Source organism: Triticum urartu, chromosome 7A (genome assembly GCF_056163025.1).
Source record: "Triticum urartu cultivar PI428250 chromosome 7A, HENAU_Tu73, whole genome shotgun sequence".
NCBI classification, from domain to species: Eukaryota; Viridiplantae; Streptophyta; class Magnoliopsida; order Poales; family Poaceae; genus Triticum; species Triticum urartu.
Window position 1 is genome coordinate 54,587,486 of NC_141879.1, and position 16,249 is coordinate 54,603,734.

Consider the following 16,249-nt stretch of genomic DNA (forward strand, 5'->3'; position numbering starts at 1 on the left):
AAAAAATGTACAATGCATATGGAAAAAAGTAGAAAAAAAATATGTTTTCAATTTTCTTGGAAAAATGTTAATAATGCATGTCAAAAATATGAAATTTGTATTGAAAAATATATCCAATGTATACATATATGTACAATGTGTATGAAAAAAGTGGAATCAGAGCCCAATTATTATTAGGCGTTTTGTTATTGAGCCCAACCCAAAAGCAACACTATCTTTTTTCTATACCAATATAAAAAGGCCCAAAGGGGCAGATCCAACTGATCTCAGCCATCAAACTAAACTAAGTCAATCCAACGACCTAGAGTGCTCCAATGACGAGCGTTCAACATATTTTACGTGCAATTAATATCATACCAAATATTACAGTAATCACACGATTAACAAAACATAATAGCATAGCTAATATCCGCGTGCAATTAATATATTGCCTAAATATTAACGTGTGTTGCACGTGCACATTTACTAGTTTAGGGTCAAGCAGCAGTATATCATCACAGCGAGGGAGTGTGCCTAATGCTCCTCCCCATTTCCCTGCTACCTTTTTCTCAAAAATAAAAATAAAACATCCCTGCTACCTCTGACGGTGGCTAGTGGGCGGCGAGTCGAATGCCTCCGCAAGGTATCCATCGGGCCCATCCCCTCTCTTTCTGCCCTCTCGCGTGGTCTGACCATCACTTTGCCTCATAGCAGCGACCTTGCCTGGCACCTGTTCGACAGAATGCCTCCCAGGGAAAAGGACGAGAGCGCACTGCCGGTGAGCGGCGGTGCCGACCGGATAAGCGTCCTCCCAGACCAGGTGCTCCACCACTTGCTCTCCTTCCTCCCAGCACAGGAGGCCGTGCAGACATGCGTGCTCGCCTCGCGCTGGCGCCACCTCTGGAGGTGCACCACCGGGCTGCGCATCGGTGAATCTGACCGTGAAGATCTTATCCATGTCAAGGATCTCCACAAGTTCGTGGACCATCTGCTACTCCTGCGTGAGTGCACTGACCTAGACACTGTCGATATCGCATTCGACGAGTTCTCACAAGAAGACCAGCCCTATGTGAATCTATGGATCCGTTTTGCTGTGATGTGCAAATTTAATATTGATGGGCATCTCTATCTAGACGACCTGCCTCTTGTGTCTCAGCATCTCAAGAAATTGCACCTTATCGGTGTAGCCCTACAGAAGACCTTGCTTGATTTTGCTAGCTGTCCAGCATTGGAAGATCGCCAGATGATAAAAATTGTCGCATCTGTGCCGATAGGATACCATCCTGTTCCATGAAGCATTTGACCATCAGAGATTGCAGTACCGCTGACCCAGATTGCCGGTTTCGTATTTCTACCCCAGGACTTGTCTCTCTTGAACTAAATGCCTTTAACCATCCAACCCCTTTACTTGGAAACATGCCATTGCTAGAGACTGCATCTGTGTATCTTTATGGCTTTGACTATGATGTCTGTTTGAATTATGACTCTGGTGTTTTCTGCGGAGCTAATAACAATGCATTCAAGAATTGTGTTTCTGCTCGCAATAGTGGGCTTCTGGATGGTATTTCTAGTGCACTAGTAGAAAAAGGGTCAAACGTGAAGCACATTAGTGCCGGTTTGAATTTGAGCCGGCACTAATGTGTACATTAGTGCCGGTTCCAACAGCTAGCCGGGCCGCTCTCATTAGTATCGGTTCGTGGCGAACCTTTAGCACCGGTTCGTGCCACGAACCGGTACTAAAGTGAGTGGTGGCAGGATGTTGTCAGTCCGGCGCCCCTCCAGCACCTTTAATACCGGGTCGTATCACGAACCGGTACTAAAGGTCGTCCTACATAGACCCTTCGTCCACCCGAGCTCGCTCTGTCTTCCCCTTTCCCCTCTCCTCTCTGTTCTTTTCCCTCTTCCTCTCAAGCTCATCACACATTTTGCCCAAGATTTGAAGGCCCCCATCCATTCAAATGATCACAAAAGTTAGCAACTTTTTCCTTTCATCTCTCATTTCTAGATTAGCTCGTGCAATGCTTTATATAGTGATTGATTTTTGAGTTTAGTAATTTGGGAGGAATTATATATATGTGCTAGTATTTGATTTATATGCAATTTGAGGTCAAAAATAACACTTAGTTTTGCATATGTAGGTGTGGTTTACTTAGTACCTTCTAAATCTCCGTCGTAACCACCGTCGATCGCTCGCAACGTCCCGTCGCCGGCACCACCTTGTGGTGAGCCTCTTGTTCATGAAGTTTTATATAAAACATTGATGTTTGTGTGATTTGGATATATAGTTACTCGTATAATTATCTTACCCATACGTTGTTTGTTATGCATAGTGCCATGGTTTTGATATCCGTCCCCGTCGGCCCTCGTCCGTGTTATGATTCGGATGTGGTATATTCTCTTTTAAAACTATTCATTGCATTTCATGTTTATGATAAATTATGCCCATCAAGTTGACATAGATATTTGTATGTAGGAGGTAGTTGAACCGGAAATTCTAACCGACCCTATTGTCGAGAGGTTAAATTTAGTTGAAAGAGAAAACAAGGATTTGAAGAAAAAATTGAAAAGAATTGAGGGGAAGAAGATGGAATTGGAGTTGCATGTTGCCGATGTCGTCGATGATCACAAGATTAAGATGGAGAAAATGCGCTTGAAGATTATAAAGATTAGAAAATATGCCATTCATAGTGAGGCTTGGTATCATTATGCTGTTGGATCAATTGTTACCTTAGTTGCGATCTTGATCGCATTTGTTGTTGCATTTAAATTCTTTAGCTAGAGAGTTATTTGTTTGTTGCATTTAAGTGTTGTATGATCTTTATGTATGAACTTTATGTATTGTATTAATTTGATATTTTCGGTGCTGTGTATTGAAGATGAGCCGGCAATGGATTACGATGACCGATGCTCTCCTGAGTTCATTAATGGCGTGCGTACTTTTCTGCTTGCGGCTGAGGCAAACAAGCGAGGGGATGGTTTTATGCATTGTCCATGTGCTGGCTGTAAGAATGGTCGCAATTACTCTACGTCAAGAACCATTCACATCCACCTGTTTGAGTCCGGTTTCATGCCCCACTATAATGTTTGGACCAAGCATGGAGAAAGAGGGGTTATGATGGAAGACAATGAAGAAGAAGAGGACGACGACAGCTATCCTGGCCATGGGTTCCCTGAATACGATGATACAACAATGAGGGAAGAAGCTGAGCCGGTAATACGGGAAGAAGCCGAGCCGGCAATGCAGGAAGAAGCTGAAGAAGAGGCATCGGATGAGCCCGTTGATGATCTAGGTCGGGCCATTGCCGATGCAAAGAGAAATTGCGCAAGTGATTTGGAGAAGAAGAAGTTGCAGCGCATGTTAGAGGATCAAAAAAAATTGTTGTACCTGAATTGCGTAGGTGACAAGAAAAAGCTGGGCACCACACTGGAATTGCTGCATTGGAAGGCAGAGAATGATGTATCTGACAAGGGATTTGGAAAGTTGCTGCTAATGATAAAGGATATGCTTCCAAAGGACAACGAATTGCCCGAGAGTACGTACGAAGCAAAGAAGGCTGTCTGCCCTCTAGGGTTAGAGGTGCAGAAGATACATGCATGCCGTAATGATTGCATCCTCTACTGCGGTGAGTACGAGGATTTGAAAGCTTGTCCGGTATGCGGTGCATTGCGCTATAAGATCAGCCGCGATGACCCTGGTGATGTCGAGGGCGAGCGCCCCAGGAAGAAGATTCCTGCCAAGGTGATGTGGTATGCTCCTATAATACCACGGTTGAAACATTTGTTCCAAAACAAAGAGCATGCCAAGGCGATGCGATGGCACAGAGAAGACCGTAAGAAAGACGGAAAGTTGAGAGTACCCGCTGACGGGTCGCAGTGGAGAAAAAACGAAAGAAAGTACGGGAAGGAGTTTGCAGATGACGCAAGGAACGTATGGTTTGGTCTAAGCGCAGATGGCATTAATCCTTTTGGGGAGCAGAGCAGCAACCATAGCACCTGGCCTGTGACTCTATGTTTGTATAACCTTCCTCCTTGGTTGTGCATGAAGCGGAAGTTCATTATGATGCCAGTGCTCATCCAAGGCCCTAAGCAACCCGGCAACGACATTGATGTGTACCTAAGGCCATTAGTTGAAGAACTCTTACAACTGTGGAATGGAACAGGTGTACGTGTGTGGGATGAGCACATGAGAGAAGAATTTGACCTAAACGCGTTGCTGTTCGTGACCATCAATGATTGGCCTGCTCTCAGTAATCTTTCAGGACAGACAAATAAGGGATACCGCGCATGCACGCACTGTTTGGACGATACCGACAGTATATATTTGGCTAATTGTAAGAAGAATGTGTACCTGAGACATCGTCGATTTCTTCTGAGCAGACATCCCGTAAGAAAGAAAGGCAAGCATTTCAAAGGTGAGGCGGATCACCGGACGAAGCCTCGCCACCGTACTGGTGCTGATGTACATGATATGGTCAAGGATTTGAATGTGGTCTTTGGAAAGGGTCCTGGTGGATAACCTGTTCCGAATGACGCTGAAGGACGCGCACCCATGTGGAAGAAGAAATCTATATTTTGGGACCTGCCCTATTGGAAAGGCCTAGAGGTCCGCTCCGCAATCGACGTGATGCATGTGACGAAGAATCTTTGTGTGACCCTGCTTGGCTTCTTGGGCGTGTATGGGAAGACAAAAGATACACCTGAGGCACGGGAGGAACAGCACCGTATGCACGGAAAAGACGGCATACATCAGGGTCATGCAAGCTACGCTCTTACCAAAGAAGAGAAGGAAATCTTCTTTGAATGCCTGCTTAGTATTAAGGTACCGTCTGGCTTCTCGTCGAATATAAAGGGAATAATAAACATGGCAGAGAAAAAGTTCCAGAACCTAAAGTCTCATGACTACCACGTGATTATGACGCAATTGCTTCCGGTTGCATTGAGGGGGCTTCTACCGGAAAACGTTCGATTAGCAATTGTGAAGCTATGTGCATTTCTCAATGCAATCTCTCAGAAGGTAATCGATCCAGAAATCATACCAAGGTTAAAGAATGATTTGGTGCAATGTCTTGTCAGTTTCGAGTTGGTGTTCCCACCATCCTTCTTCAACATCATGACGCACGTCCTAGTTCACCTATGCGAAGAGATTAACATTTTGGGTCCTGTATTTCTACACAACATGTTCCCCTTTGAGAGGTTTATGGGAGTCTTAAAGAAATATGTTCATAACCATGCTAGGCCAGAAGGAAGCATCTCCAAGGGCCATGAAAATGAGGAGGTCATTGAGTTTTGTATTGACTTTATTCTTGACCTTAAGCCGATTGGTGTTCCTGAATCGCAGCATAAGGGAAGACCGGATGGAAAAGGCACGCTAGGAGGGGAACAAATAATATGTATGGACGGACATTCTCTCACTGAAGCACACTACACATTTCTACAGAATTCTGCCTTGGTGGCTCCGTATATGGATGAACACAAGAATTTGCTACGCTCCAACACCCGGAGCGGTCTGATGACTGGATTACACATGAACAAACCAGGAGTTTCGCCAGCTGGTTGCAGACACGTACCATGCATGACACCTCTATTGAAGATGACATGTACTTGCTGTCCCAGTTACCATCTTCGAATATAATGACTTTCAAAGGGTACGAGATAAATGATAATACATTTTACACGATCGCCCAAGATAAGAAGAGCACCAACCAAAACAGTGGTGTCCGCTTTGATGCAGAAACGAAGACGGGAAAGGAAACATATTATGGTTATATACAGGACATATGTGAACTTGACTATCGACGTGGTTTGAAGGTCCCTTTTTTTCGATGCAAATGGGTCAATATGACACGAGGCGGGGTAACGGAAGACCCGCAGTACGGAATGACAAAAGTGAATCTCAACAATCTTGCGTATGCAGATGAACCATTCGTCCTAGCCAATGATGTGGCACAGGTTTTCTATGTGAGGGACATGTCTACCAAGCCAAGAAAAAGAAAAGATAAGGAAGCGAATGCATCGTACGATGAGCCAAACCGGCACATAGTTCTTTCTGGGAAGAGAAACATCGTGAGAGTGGATGACAAGACAGACATGTCAGAAGATTATGAAAAGTTTGATGAAATTGCTCCATTCATAGTGAATATTGACCCGAGCATCCCGTTAAATGATGAAGATTTTCCATGGTTACGGCACAAAGGGACACACGCGAAGAAAAAGTTTGACACCCAAAGATCTAGGATGTGATCGGCTTCACTATCATCACTTTCTTCTGTGTTTCACACCTAGAAGGGAATCTCTGTAATAGTTCGGGTAGTTATGTGTTTTGGCATTTGAAACGCGAAGAAATTTTATGTGCAAACAAATTCTTTCATGCCTTTACTGATTTTTAAAGTTAAGTTATTCACAAACTAGTGATTCACACTAATTTCAAATAATTCAAAATTTAAACTATTCAAATTTGAAAACTATGGGCACTAACAGAAAGTTTGTAATTTTTTGTACCTAAAGCAAAAATATTCACAAAGAAACTCTAAATACACAAAAAAACAACTCAAAAATAAATAAAGCAAAAAAATAAAAAAACCCGCTTACTGGGCCAGAGCGGCCTGCATACGACTAGAAACCCAACCTGTTGTTGGGCCAGGATGCAGGCCCGCAAAGGCCCAGTAGGCCCACAGGGCAGCACAGAACATGTAGGCCCAGTAGGCCTGCTTTGGAGAGGAGCTCGAGAGAGCTACCGCACGGGGGGTTATAAACCAGTGCGGACGCCCCTCGGCTAGCGAGGTGGGACTAAACTTGCCGCACCGCACCTGCGCCAGCGCACCCCCTTTAGTACCGGGTGATGGCACCAACCGGTACTAAATGGGGGGCCTTTAGTACCGATTGGAGCCACCACCCGGTACTAAACGGGGTGCGGTTCCCGCCGCTTGGCCTGGCCAAAACAGGCCTTTAGTACCGGTTGGTGTCTCCAATCGGTACTAAAGGTCCATCCTATATAACTAAACACTTCAAAAATTTCAGTTTCTCATCTGCTTCTTCTCCTCTGCCCCGTCGCCCGCTGCCCCCGTCTCCATATCCCTCGTCGCCGCCCCGTCCCCGTCGTCGCCGCCCCGTTGTCCCCGTCCCTGTCGTCCCCATCATCACCGCCGCGCCATCCTGGCCCGTCCCGCGTCGTCCCCGTCCCCGTCAGGAGCCGCCCCGTCCCCGTCGTCGCCGCCCCGGCCCGTCCCTGTCCCCGTCGTCGCCATCCCCGTCGTCGCCGTGCTCGTCGCCGTCCCCGTCGCCTCTCGCCTCGCCGGTGAGCACACACACACATACATTATTTTAGTTTTTTAGTTATAGAATTAGTTATAAAAATGTTAGAAATTTTCTTTTTTAGTTATAGAAATAGTTAGTTATATAGCATTGTTAGAAATGTTAGAATTGTTAGAAATTTTTCTATTTTTTAGTTATAGAAATAGTTATAAAAAAGTTAGAAAATTTTCTTTTTTTAGTTATAGAAATATTAGAAATGTTATACAAATGTTAGTTATATATATAGAAATGTTATAATTTTTTTTCTGTTTTTTAGTTATAGAAATATTAGAAATGTTATAGAAATATTAGTTATATAGCATTGTTAGAAATGTTATATGAATGTTAGTTATATAGAAATGTTAGAAATTTTAGTTATCAAAATCCAATCATTAAGAAAATGTTACTTTTTGCGGCCATATAGCTAGTATTTGTTCTCGACGATGCCCGGCCCGCATCCTCGCCGTCGACCCGTCCGCGACGACGTCCGGCTGACCCATGTCCGGGACTGGGCTCCGCCGGGCTGGCACTGGGAGGTGCTGCCTGGAGGGGCGCGCCGCTTGATGAGGAACCCGGCCCCGGTCGTCGACCCTGATCTCGTTTGGTGGCGTTCGCGTGGGCCAGTTTCGGTGCGGAGGGAGCCGGCCCCGCCGGAGGTGGTACGTCGCCGTGTCAGGGAGGAGGACGAGCACGTCCATCGCTACATGGTTGCGTTAGAGGGCGGCAGGTTCTCCAATACCTGACAGTTTCTTCAGGGATCTCACTTCAGCTATGATCCTGTGAGGGTTCCTTCTCTTTGGGTGTCCACCGCCCGCGCCGCATGATCCGACGATGTATTCGAGATTATATATTATTCGAGACGATGTATTCAAGATTATATCTATTATTCGAGACGATGTATTCGAGATTATATCTATTATTCGAGACGATGTATTTGAGATTATATCTATTATTCGAGATGACGTATTCGAGATTATATTCGATGATGCTTATTATGTACTATGATTGATTCAGTTTTTCCTTATTAATTGATTACATCCATGCATTGTAATTTGAATATATTTCTTTTGGATTAGTTAAACAAAACCTATGGCGGACAATACTGGCAGAGAGGGAGAAGAGGCCCTGTTCAATATCATACGCAATGATGATCAGAATGACGAAGACGATTATGACGGCTCCGAATATCTAAACAACACCGGGGAGGGTGATATGATATTCGATCGCGATGACCGAATTGATGAAGTCTTGAACTATGTACATGATGAAGAAAATGTTGATCTTGAAACAACAAAGACCGGCGAGGTATATATATTTATATAAGCAGGCATCTGGTGATCATCACATGTTTTAAATGACTTGAAGATATATTAACGAATCGATCTTTCTTCTTTCAGCCATCCGGGTCGAGCAAATCTTCAGGCAACAGGACGAAACGAGGCCCGAACAAAAAGTTGAAGGAGGGCGTAAAGTACAATATCGAGGCAATCAGACCTAATGGCGAACCATTAGCGCCTAAGAAGATTGCGGACAAGTTCATTCGTCAGTGCGGAGTTCTTGTGAAGGACCAACTCCCAATCTCCCTTCAAGAATGGAGAGAGCCAGTAAATCCACGTCCAGGAGTTACTTTTGTCGACAACAGACAAAAACATTTTCTTTGGGAAACTCTCATGGAACATTTCACCCTACCAGATCATTTCACAGATGCAGATGTGGAGAAAGTCAAGGACGCTGCTCTTAGGAAGATGGCGGTTGCATTCAAGAACCACAAGATTCGTGAATGGGCCAAGTACGTCAAGGGAGGAAGGAAGACTCCAGTATTCGAGGGAACACTAGAGAAGCAAAATGATCATTGGGACGATTTCGTGAAATTTAAGGATTCGGAATTATCTAAGGAACGGTCCAGAATAAACAAGGCCAATGCCGCAAAAAAGATAAGTTCCATAAGCTGGGGCTAGGTGGCTATGCGGTGGGAATGCCTAAGTGGGATAAGTCTGAGAAAGAGATGTTGGATGCATGTGTCACTCCAGAAACATTGAGCTGACCCCCAGGTGCAGGACTTGGTTCTATGCGCATGGAGGGGAGTTGGACCCGAAGACAGGCAAAGTTTCGAAGAAGGCATGTCTGGATGGAGCCGAAGATAAGCTACTTGTTGCAATAGAAGAGGATCGATCGGGGTTGTTCGAGCCCAACAGAGAGAACGACGAGCTTACGCGTGCCCTGGGAAATCCTGAACACCCGGGAAGAACACAAGGCATGGGCGCTATTCCGTGGTATGAGGGGTTTTCGGACTGGAACGCCGACTACAGAACCCGTGCGAGAAAGAAGATTGCGGAGGAGAAGAAGAGGAAGATGGAGGAGGAGCAGAGGAAGCTAGACTATGAACGCCTTCAAGGCCTAGAATCAGCGCACGCGGACTTGGCAATCAAATTCCAGCGGCAGCAGGAGCAGATCGACTCACTTAGCCAGCAAAGGGGGTCTCAGCAGCTAGCGGATGATCCATCAATGGATAGCACCGTCCCATCCATGCCGAGAAGCAGCGTGGGTTCCGCCCCGGGCGACCCATTGCTGGATAGCTACCCAGTGGATGACATCATGGAGAACACTAACTGCGAGCTACACTTCAAAATGAAGAACATATCCATGAAGGTGGCGGACGCCCTTGCTTTTACAAATCCCCCCGAGGCAACCTTCCATTGCAACCCGATTCCAGCGGGCTATGCTCGTGTCTTGGTTGATGAGGTGGTGGACCAATATTCGGGGCTAGAGCTTGACATTCCTGGAGGTGATGATGAGCACACACTAGGAGAGGCCAGCCATCGTATCCTCCTATGGAGAAAGGATTGCATCATCTTTCGAAGGCCACCGACACCGCGTCATCCGACTCCTCATCGCAGTCCGCCACCAAGTCAGCAGACTCCCGCTCCTCCAAGTCCACCAACGCGTCAGGCCACTCCTCCTCCAAGTCCGGCACAGCTTCAGGCAACTCCTCCTCCAAGTCCGGCAAAGCGTCAGGCCACTCCTCCTCCAAGTCCGGCACAACTTCAGGCCACTCCTCCTCCAAGTCCGGCACAGCTTCAGGCCACTCCTCCTCCTCCAACTCAGCCACGTCAGCCGTCTTCGCCGCCTAAGTAATCACGGAAAAGAGCCGCCTCAGCTATGGTGCGTAGCGGTACAAGTCGAGGTAGTACTGCAGGCACAGGCGGAGGCAAGCGATTTCAATATGGTCCAAGCCTCACGTCTCTTCAGCAGAGGCCTTACGACAAGTCCGAGGAGGAAAACGTAGCCATATCGAAAGCCGAGGTGGAAGCCCATTTTGCACCGAAACCGCCACCGCCGCCAAGGGAGAAAGTGCCTGTGGAAAAGATTGACCACTTCATTCGTATGGCTAGACCACCAGCTCCCAAGCCTGTTGACACAGACTATGAGCGCCACCTCAGGAAGTTAAATCGATCACGTCTACAGAAAGAGGCGAGCTCGAGCTCGAGCAAATCAGCTGGCAAAAGGAGCGGTAAAACCGTTCCCCAACTGGGAGAACAGGCGGCGCAATCAATCCCCCCGCTTGTTGTGCCAACAACACATGAGAGTAGGCGCGCCCAATATTATTGTGGGCAAACCGTTAACGTTCCTGGGGTGGGCGATGTGGTAATAACCGAGGAGCATATTGCGCAGGCTGAATCGATCGGGATCACTGTTGGACAACTCCTCGATATCGAGCCCATGTCTCCGACTAGAGAGGAGGAAATAAAACGGAAATATGCCCGGGGCCAACCTTTGGTCGAGCCAGAGGAGGTCAATAAGCTCCCAACGAAAATGTATGAATTGCATCAATGGTACATGGACATTACCAAGATTTCCAATCGAGAGTCCCTCATGGTGAATGTCAACGAGGACCATTACTACCATAAGAAAGCTGTGACCATTGAGTATTTAGAACTATTTTAGCTATACAATAAAGACGCACTCGACAAATCTATCGCCAGTTGCTATTGTCTGTAAGTGATTTCTTTCTGTAATTTAAGTCTCAAGCTAGCTGTAGTGATCATTTTGATCAATCATTACCTGTAATTATCCTCACTATATTCTTTTCTGTGGTATTATGCAGGATGAAGATTTATGAAATGAAAAAAGGTGGACGCTATGGCATTGGGTTCGTTGACCCAAATACCATTAATGAATACACATGGAAAATAGATCCATATCACGAAAAATGTGTAGAGGAAAGCATGCTACAGTTCTTCAAGGAACTCAAATACAATGAAGATATACTACTTCCTTACAATTTCTAGTGAGTCACACTGTCTTGTACTACAAATTTTGTTTTTCCCTACTAGCTATAGCTACATATTTTTGCTTACATATGGCCGCTTAATTAAGACATGCAAACGTGTGTGCATGCAGATTTCACTGGATCTTGTTAATCATTAAAGTTGATGAAGGAACAGTTGAAGTACTAGACTCACTACTTAAGAAAGCAAGTGACTACACCATCGTGAAGGGGATAGTCAACAGGTAATTTCAATCATTATTAACTATATCTCGGCCTATTTAATTAGTTCGTCATTTTCTGATAACAACTATTTAATAACCCATTTATTCATTTTCTTTGTCGGCGGGGCAGGGCTTGGGCAATGTTTATCAGGGCCACTCCAGGCGCATGGAAACAAAAGCTGAAATGGTATCGACCCAAGGTAAGTAATTAAGTAGTACTAGCTAGCTGCCATCTCTTTAATTATCATGCTTAATTAATTATTATCTGATCAAATTCCATTCTCGTAAAGGCCCTGAAGCAGACGCCGGGGAATGATCTATGTGCATACTACGTTTGCAAGAACATTCGCATGATGGCATCCGAAAGGAGCAAATCTCAAAGACAGGAGTGGGTACGATATCGATTGTCAGAACACTATTCACAATTTTTACACCATTATCGATATCTAGTCACACAACTAATACACATGCATATTAATCTCCTTCTTAATAGTTCAGAGAGGCGCGGGACAAGCTCCTAGCACAAGACTGCATAGAAGCAATTCAAGAGGAAATAGCAGGATTTTTGCTCGACCAGGTCATAGATCCCAAAGGAGAATACTATTACCCGCTACCGCCCCCATGAACCACTTCCAATTGTTATCGTGCTCTGAAGGCACCAATTAGCTAGGCTAATGCCACTGGCTCCGAAGGCACCGATTATGATCGGCTCTACTAGAAATTCTATTTATATATATGCATAACGTGTACAATATGTAGTATCGTAAAATACCAGCAAACGAAAAAGAATTAAATGGAAAATACAAAATTAAATGAAAAAGAAATCATAAACCCACCCCCCCAACATTTTAATACCGGTTGGTGACACCAACCGGTACTAAAGGGCTCCCTGCCCCCGAAGCTGGCTCGTGCCACGTGGTTGCCCTTTAGCACCGGTTCGTACTGAACCGGTACTAAAGGGGGGAGGGGGGGGGGCTTTAGTGCCTACATTTTAGCGCCGTACCAAACCGGCACTAAAGGGTCTTACGAACCGGTGCTATTGCCCGGTTCTGCACTAGTGGTGCTAAACATCTTGAGTTGAAGTCTACATTTCCAAAGGTATGGCACTCATCTTCTTTACTCCTCTATGGTATCTATCATTTCTGTTGTACTATGTGCACTGCTTACTTATGCATTATCACCATTGGTGGATCTGAGATCATCATCCTGCATTATCAGTAAGGATTACTTGATCGTTTACTTTTGTATTCCTGCTACAGTTCATCTTCTCAAGAGATTTGAAGCATTGCTCTACATTTAGCAAGTTAAATGTATTATTACTCAATAAGTACTGGTGCGAGGCTCCTGACCTGGATCCACTATCTTGCATTCTGAAAAACTCACCAGTTCTGGAGAAGCTCACTCTTCAAATCTTTTCCTGGGTATACATCTTCTTAATGGACAATTGCTGCACTCTCAAAATTAATCATTCATCTTGGGTAAATGTTTCTACTTACCATAGGAACCAACTCAGGAAGTGGTAATGATAGGAAGCTACAGCTCAATTGAGAGATCATCTGCAATATCATAGCACCTTAAAATAGTTGAAGTCAAGTGCAATGTGGTGGACGATAGGATTCTCAAGGTTTTGGAGTTTCTCCTCTGCGTTTAACATACGTAAGCTAACCAATGACCCCTTGCATGCTTTCTGCATTCTGTATTCTGAATAAGTTTTCATATATGAGAAAGAAATTAATAGAGCAAGCAGTAAAGAAGGAAATCCCGAATTATGTAGGAACTGTTTGTAGGAATACCGAATTGTCCATGGCTTGAAAATTCTGGACCATGTCTGATCAGTCGCAAAAAAGTAAAACCAATGTAATCCATTTTGTTGCCAAATGGTGTTTAAGTTAAACTGTGTTGCAGAAATAATAAGTGTAAAACAACTTGTGGACTTGTTGATTAGTTCTGGCCTTGTGGGTACTGGCACAAATGTCTGAATTGGTTCATTCAGGGTAGTGATACATTATCTTAACATGTTGCTAAGCTCTGAACAGTCACTCAAATTTGTGTTGTAAGCCAATAAACTATATCTTGACTCATTTTGTTTTTGAACAGTCGGTGCTAATGCATTGCAATTATTATTGGCTTGTTAGACATAAGCAGCTCCTTGCCCTTATGGGCTAAATTATTCAGCTCCCAATTTTCTTATGATTCCTTGCTTTATTCCTTGGAAGTATATACAGTTTACATAACATTTTGTTGATATATAAACATCTGTTCATAACATATATAGTATCGTATGTCACGATTCCTTATTTCACATTTCCGGTTTTCCGCATTCTAATTTGGGAGCAGTTTAGCTAGTTGTTCCTGTTTTAGATTAGAGGTAATTTCACCCTAGATACAAGAAATTGGCAGGTGGAAGCAGATTGGTACAAAAACTACGAAAACGTGCATCACGAGTACAACAACTTGGCTTTTGTGTTCATCCAAGGTACAAAGCGATCCTGGGAAGACACGTGGCATGACACCCTGCTGGATTTTTACGGAAACTCCCTGCACTACAGAGATATTGCGAAATAACTTCCGTAGCCGGTCGTGGAGCTTGAGGAGATGCTGAGCAGGATCATCTTACCTGTGGGGTTTGAAGAACACCAGGTAGAGGTGCAACGACACGCTGGCGGACGCTGTGTTGAGGATGTTGCGTATATGTCATACAAATATTTTCCACACTAGAGCCCGCATCCCTCCCGTGACGCGCCCGCATCACGACCGGGGGGACCCTAGCGCCCTTGGCACCCTTCCCATCCCCTGTCCTCGCCGCCGCCAGGCAAAGCCAGGCCAGCGTTGGCAGCGGCGGGGCATCCTCACCTCCCGCTCGGAGTCGTCTTCCGCGGGGAGATGGCGGTGGGCGGCGGTGGCACGTTGGCGTGGGGCGCAGCTGCTTCCTGGCAGTTGTTGGGCGACGGTGACGTGGTCGTCATGCTCAGGCGCGGAGGGCTACACAGTGATGGTCTCCCGTGGTGCGGCAGCGGCTAGATCGATCAGATCGGGACGCTGGTGGTTGCGGGGGGCTTCGACGCTGCCGGTGGGGCTCCCTCATCATCCTTCTCCAGCGATGGTGCTCGTAGCGAGGAGGGCTGGCGTGAATTGGGAAGCCGGCCTTGTTGCCCAGCGGTGGTCTGTCCCTTTAGTGGGCACAGCCGAGAGGGCTGCTGACGCCCTCCTCCTCGCGGGTGGCACGGCCGGTGCGCCGGTGGCTACCTCGCCCGGCCTTGGACAGGCAACATGCTGCCCGAGGAGTTGCGACGGCGGCTCTCGCATGGGTTGGTGGAGGCCGGGAACTCCCTAGATATGGTCAGTCCGGATTCAGGGGAGCTCCACGGTGGCTGGCCCTGCTGTTCTTTGATCTCCAAAACTTTGATCTGCTTCATGCCAGTCTCCTCGATCTGGACACCGACGGGTTCCGGTCTTTCTCTCCGAGATCTCAGTTTTTGGTGCATGGCGTCACTAGATATCTTGATCGGTATTGGTCCGGTCGGGTGTGCCCTCATCTTCAGCCAAAGAGGCTTCGAGGGCGTCGTGTGAAGCTTTGTTGTCTTGTCAGTGTCATGGGACATGTATCTAAATATAGATTTCCACGGCGTTGACAGAATTGAAGGAAGTGATGATGGCTGCGATCGGAGACTTGTAGTGGCGAAGAGGATTTTTGGTTGCGTCGAAGAATGGCGACACGGGTTTTTTTTCCTGTGTGTCAGGTGTTGAGAACTTGCAGCGGTGGTCTTGGCGGGAGGGGGTGGCAACTCAGGTGGACAACATTTTTGGGGGTGTTACTCGAGTAACCAGCCGCGATCTTCAAGGTGAGCCCAAGGTTTGACCTTCATTGGTTGTACCTGGCAATGGTCGTGTGAAGGCAATGTTTTTGGGATCTCGGATTCTCTCCAAGATGAGAACTCAAGATCCTTGATCGGGCGACGGCAATACTTGAGCATTGTTTTTTTCTTGGAGGCATCGTTTTTGGAGAACCTCTTCTGGTGTCCGGATGTTGTCTTTGGTGGCGGTTAGAGAGTCTCTTTTGCGAGTGTTTCATCACTGCGACGGGGTCTTTGATTCTTTTATCTTTTTATTTTTATTTTTTTTGGTTGTTTGCATCTTTGAAGTCTTTCGATATCTTGTTGGTGTAGAGGCTGGGTGTAATTGGCATCTTTATGATATTAATATATTCCCTTTATAAAAAATCTAATTAGCGCATGCGAGTTGTTTGCGTTTCTGGCTGGCAGCAAATCGATTACATAATGTACAGATCGGTCTAGCATTGTATAGTCGATTATGACAGCGGCACCGTCCGATATGGCGATATGGTGTGGTGTAGCGGTGACAACATAATCGCCAGGGGCACCTTGCCCGCATCAGCGAGACGGCCGACAAGTGAACAATGGCCATGGCCGATCATGGCACAGCGGTGCCCCACCCGCTTCCTCGCGCCACGACTTCTCATGGCGCATCG

At 46.0% G+C, this 16,249-nt stretch overlaps 1 pseudogene; it reads left to right on the plus strand.

Moving 5' to 3' along the window:
- Positions 1 to 721: 721 nt before the first annotated feature.
- Positions 722 to 13,411, plus strand: LOC147957669 (FBD-associated F-box protein At4g10400-like; annotated as a pseudogene).
- Positions 13,412 to 16,249: the final 2,838 nt, after the last annotated feature.